This window comes from Tiliqua scincoides, chromosome 1 (genome assembly GCF_035046505.1).
Source record: "Tiliqua scincoides isolate rTilSci1 chromosome 1, rTilSci1.hap2, whole genome shotgun sequence".
Classification (NCBI taxonomy): Eukaryota; Metazoa; Chordata; class Lepidosauria; order Squamata; family Scincidae; genus Tiliqua; species Tiliqua scincoides.
The window spans coordinates 273,220,396-273,225,480 of NC_089821.1; the positions used below are offsets into that span (position 1 = coordinate 273,220,396).

Sequence of the window (5,085 nt, forward strand, 5' to 3'; positions counted from 1 at the left end):
TCTTGGCAGTGTAGAAAATTGGAAAGGTGGTTACATTGGCACCCACTGATTTTCTGTCTGTCAAGCAGACACATGAGACTTAGGGCACAATCCTAACCAACTTTCCAGAATTGGCATTGCTGTGCCAGTGGGGCATGGGCCAGTCCTGCAGTTGGGTGGCACTCATGGAGGCCTTTTCAAGGTAAGGCACTGTTTGTTTAGTTACCTCAGAGTTGCATTGCCCTTATGTCAGTGCTGGAAAGTTGGTTAGGACTGCGGCCTTACCAAGGCAAGATGGCAGCCCAGATGGAAGCACCAGCAACACTTCATCATTCTTTGTTCTGACAAGTCAATCTGGCAAAAATATAGAACTGTAACATAACCCAAGAGATTTGTAACCATTTTTACGAGCAAAACTTAACAACTACTTAACAAGGCCTTTGAAGTTATAGTTAAATTTAGTCAAGTTTTTACAGTCCCACAGTATGCATAACATAGGGAGGGGGAATAAAAGGTTACAGAAAAATCTCTCTCTCTGTATGATAATGATATGCAACTGTGCGATGAATGACAAGGAAAGGAAACTTACGATCTGTAGCTGTTTCCAGCAGTCAGAAGGCATGTGGGATTGAGTGAAGCTTAGTATGGCAGTACCTGTACACAAGTCTTGATCATATCTTTATTAATGATGTGCTGTATAAGATGTGCCAGCCTCCTTCCCTATGTCAGATTGCAATTTCTGCAGTCAACTGAATGGCCTTTTAACTATATGGTCAAGATCCTTTCTCCTTTGGCTTAGAATACTGCAGTCCTACTCTGATTGGCTGTTTTAAATGCCATGGTTAGATTGCTGGAACCTGGTGACAGTGAACAGAGGGAGACGATTGGCAAGGTTGGCCAAGAAGGAACTGCAATCAGTGTTTCTATGGACCAGATGCAGTGTCTGTTTCTGGTATGCCATGCTAGTATATCACTGTCTATTTTGGCTCTTGGGAACGAAGTCTAGAAATGCCTTTGCAAAATATTACTAGAGTGCACGGACATGCACTGGAGTTGGGATCACTCCACTTTCCCTGAGTGGTGAAAGCTTCCAGGACTTCCAGTAGTGAAGACATCCAAGTATAGGGTTTTGCGTCCTTTGGCAGAAATAATACTAACAAGATATGGAGTCTTGGTAATCATTTACATATAAGAGCATACAGTAGTGGATGCAAATCCCCTCTTAGAAGTATGAAGCACAGCCTTCATCGGATTCCCAGAGAGTGCCTTGGATGGCCTCCCTTCTAGGCTGCACCTGCAGTTTCAGCTAACTTCTAGTTCAATGCTCTCAGCGCCCATCACCCCGCCACAACTTTTTCTGACCCCCCCTTGCAAATTGTTCCTTCTGCTGTTTCTTTCCACCCTCCTCTCTTCTTCCTTAATTCTCTGATGGGCATCTAATTAAAAACCCTTGACAGAGACTTCCCACTGTCATGAGGTCATCTCATAACCATTTCTTCCTTCTGATAAAACATCAGCTGCCCATCTGGGACAATTAACCACCCACCTCTTCCTAAGAGAAGAATTTAAGGGGGAGCAGGGACTAGATTCCTGGGTCAAGTTTAATCCTCCCCCATGTTCATTCCTGCCCCATGCTGCAGACTATAGGCAAAGCAGGCAGTGAGCACCAGATTAGTGTGCCCTCCCCCATAAAACTGCATTTCACTTGGAGGGTCACCAGATACACAAGCCTGTTAGAGTTTTGAAAGGTGCTGTAATGGAAAATGCTCTTCATGTATTATTATAGCTGCCAGGTCCCCCATTACAATAAATTAGCCTAAACATTGTTTCTATGTTACAGTGTTATGCGAGATTTTTTAAAAGTAAGAATTAGACATTGACATGGCATTAATAACCATTATGCGCTGCTGTATTGCAGTGAAGCCAGAGTAAAACATCTCCGCTCTTTTTAGCTTTTATTTTCTCTCTGATCTCTTCATGTAGCAAATGTTTGCTTGAACAACTGGGCTTAGAACCAAAACTATAAAATGAATTATGGCCCTCATATGCCCCTCAGTTCAATCAGTGGGATGAAGAAGATACAATGTTTGGGTTAGGGGAATTAATTTCTATTAGGTGTCACAGGAGAAGGGCAGAGGAAAAGCTCACACAGCCAAAGGTCGTGGTCATTTGTAGTGATTCTGTGTGAAGTGTCTGTAGAGATTGTAAGGGGAAGTGAATTACCTTTTGGTATGATCAGCTCCTCATCCTGACCTACAAGGCCCTTCACAGCCTTGTCCCCTCATATGTCAATTCTTGTATCCCAGGAAACCTTTGCCGGAGACTTTGGTTCCTCCATCTACAGCACCCTCAGCTTTCTATTTACCCCTGCCCTTATTTCCCTTGCTTTCTCCCTTGTGTTGAATTGTAGACTGTATACTGCTCAGGGCACAGACTTATCCCTTGTGCTTTGTAAACCAGAAGTGGGCAAAGAAAGACCTCTAGGCTGGATTTGGCTGGTGAAAGAACCTGAGCTGTCCCCTGACTGTGCTGCGAACTCCAGTTCCATCTTCTCTGTCTCAGTCCTGGCAGAGCTGAACTTGGGTGACCTGCCTCATGTTCCCCTTTGTGGCATTTCTTCCAAGAGAAAGGGCCCAGGGAAAGAGGTGGATTTCTGTATCTCCTGTAAGATACTTCCTGTATCTCACAGTGGCCCACCAGATGCCTCTGGGAGTACACAAGACAACAAGATACCTGCATCCTGTTGCCACTCCCTTGCACCTGGCCTTCTAAGGTAGTCTTTTTCTAAAACCAGGTGGTTTTAGATCTGCCACTTTACTAACCCTTAGGCTGGACCTGAGGGTCTTTTGTAGGCTTTGCAAGACCTTCTTGCTGGACCTGGAAAACCTAGTCTTCAGTCAGGTCTGGGATAGATTGACATTTGACATGTTTTGACAAATTATGAACCTTGGAACCTAACCGGTAGAGGTTGGCCCTCAGTATCCACAGGGGATCTGTTCTCAGACTCCCTGTAGATACTGAACCCATGTATACTGATGTATACCGGGGGGGGGGGGGGCTTGCAGAGGACCTCTAGACATGACCAGAAGTGTCTTTCAGTCACATCTGGAGGTGTTCTGAGTGCAGGGAGGCCATGCGTAGCCTTCCCCACACCTTAGAAGTCCTCTGAGCAGCACTTCTGGTTTCTTGTCAAACTGAAAATGCCTACCGAGGCCTACCGAGCCTACCGAGCCTATCAGAGGCCTACCGAGGAGCAGTGAGGCCTCCTCATGGCCTCCCTGCTCCTTGGAACACCTCCAGGTGCAACTGGAAGACTCTTCCGATCCTGAAGTTCTCTGGGAGCCCTCCAGATGTGGGTTCAAAACCCGTTTTGAGACAGATTCACGGGTTCTGAACCCATGGACAAGGAGGACCCACTGTACTTAAAATGGGACAGGTGGGGCCTAGGATTGGGTAGTCAGACTTCTTATCGGGGAAGAGAATCAGGAGGGTCTTGCTGAGACTTTAAGCCTTGACATGCAATGAATAGAACTGCTTTCTGACACACTTTTTATACCACAGGATATGCAAAGCTCTCTGCAATTCCACAGCCATGTTCTGTTTAATTTCAAATGGCCACGTTGTCATAAATAAATCCTTCAACTTTGTCTTGGTTAATTTCTTGGTTAATTAACTTAAATGTAATTTGACTTTATAGGAAGAGTAATGACTTTATTTCCTGCAGAAAATATTCTACTGAAGGAAGCATTTGGGAGTATATCAACTAAATTGCCACTGAAATGGCTGGTTTCTAACCAAGAAACAAAAGCAGATGGACTTGGTTCCTGGCCAAAGATTAGCAGGGGATTGAAAAACTCCTTCTCGGCGTGCAGCGGCACTAATGGTGTTTCTAATGGACTCAAAACCCAACAATCTTTGTTTTGAGTTTAAAATCCGTATTTTTCTCAGCTTGGTTCATGTCACATTTTGGCACATTCCCGCCGGGAATGGCTCCAAAGGGAGGGGCCACTTGCCTGCTGCACCGAGGCTCCCTGCCAGGCTGAGTGCTCTGCCCCCCTCCAGCTACGCCACCAGCTTCATGCAGCAGGTTGGTGGAGGGGGGGCACTCTTGTCTGCCTGCCTACTTGCCTCCTCTCTTCCTCCTCCTCCTCCTCCCACTTCCCCAAATGGAAAAGGAAGACGGGGACAGAGAGGAAGAGAAAATGTGGAGCATAAGAGAGTGCTGAGTTAGAACCACAGAGATCAGGAAGAGCAGAGGCTGGCACTTTATGGGGGAAAGGGGAGCAGAACACGGCACCAGGAAATCTTATTATTATTTATTGTTTATTTATTTTATGTATTTATACTCCGTCTTTCCAGTTAAAAACTTCACAAGGTGGCTTACAATAAAATCAAACATAATATCATTTAATAAATTAAAACAATCAACAAGGAATAAAGTAGCAGCAAAAAAAATGATAGTTAAAAATAGATAAAACATTCCCCAATAATACTGGGAGTAGTGGCAGGAGAATAATTCAAAAATTAACCCCCCAACTTTCCCCTCCCCAAGACTAGTTAAAATAAAATGTTTTTTAAGCCTTGTCAGAACTGCTCCAAAAAGGGGGCAAATAATGAAGCCCACTTGTCCCGCATTGCAGTTTTACTGGTTGGTTGGCAACCTTCAGTCTCGAAAGACTATGGTATAAGCCTACAGCACCTGGTATTCCCAAGCGGTCTCCCATCCAAGTACTAACCAGGCCTGACTCTGCTTAGCTTCCGAGATCAGATGAGATCGGGCATGTGCAGGGTAACAACTTTCTTGATTTACCTGAATGCAATGAACACCCCCCCCCCCACCACCACCACCATTGAGCCATGTTCTGCATTTAGGTGTATGCTTATTTTGGTCCCAAGACATAGTGCGAGAGAATGGTGCACTCAAACGCCCATTTTCTTCCAGGTCAAGAGAAACACAATGAGTGGGTTTTGCTCAAGAGTTGCCACTGCATTACCCTTGAGTTGTCTGGAATGTCATCTGAGACAAAAGGATGCAGAATCTGATGTCTCCTGAATTGAAAACATTCAGTCTCACAACTGACTCACAGATCCTCCCTTGAGCCAATA

General features: G+C 45.0%; 1 pseudogene; it reads right to left on the reverse strand.

Moving 5' to 3' along the window:
* Positions 1 to 4,666: 4,666 nt before the first annotated feature.
* On the reverse strand, positions 4,667 to 4,785 carry LOC136636988 (5S ribosomal RNA; annotated as a pseudogene).
* Between the last annotated feature and the right edge of the window lie 300 nt (positions 4,786 to 5,085).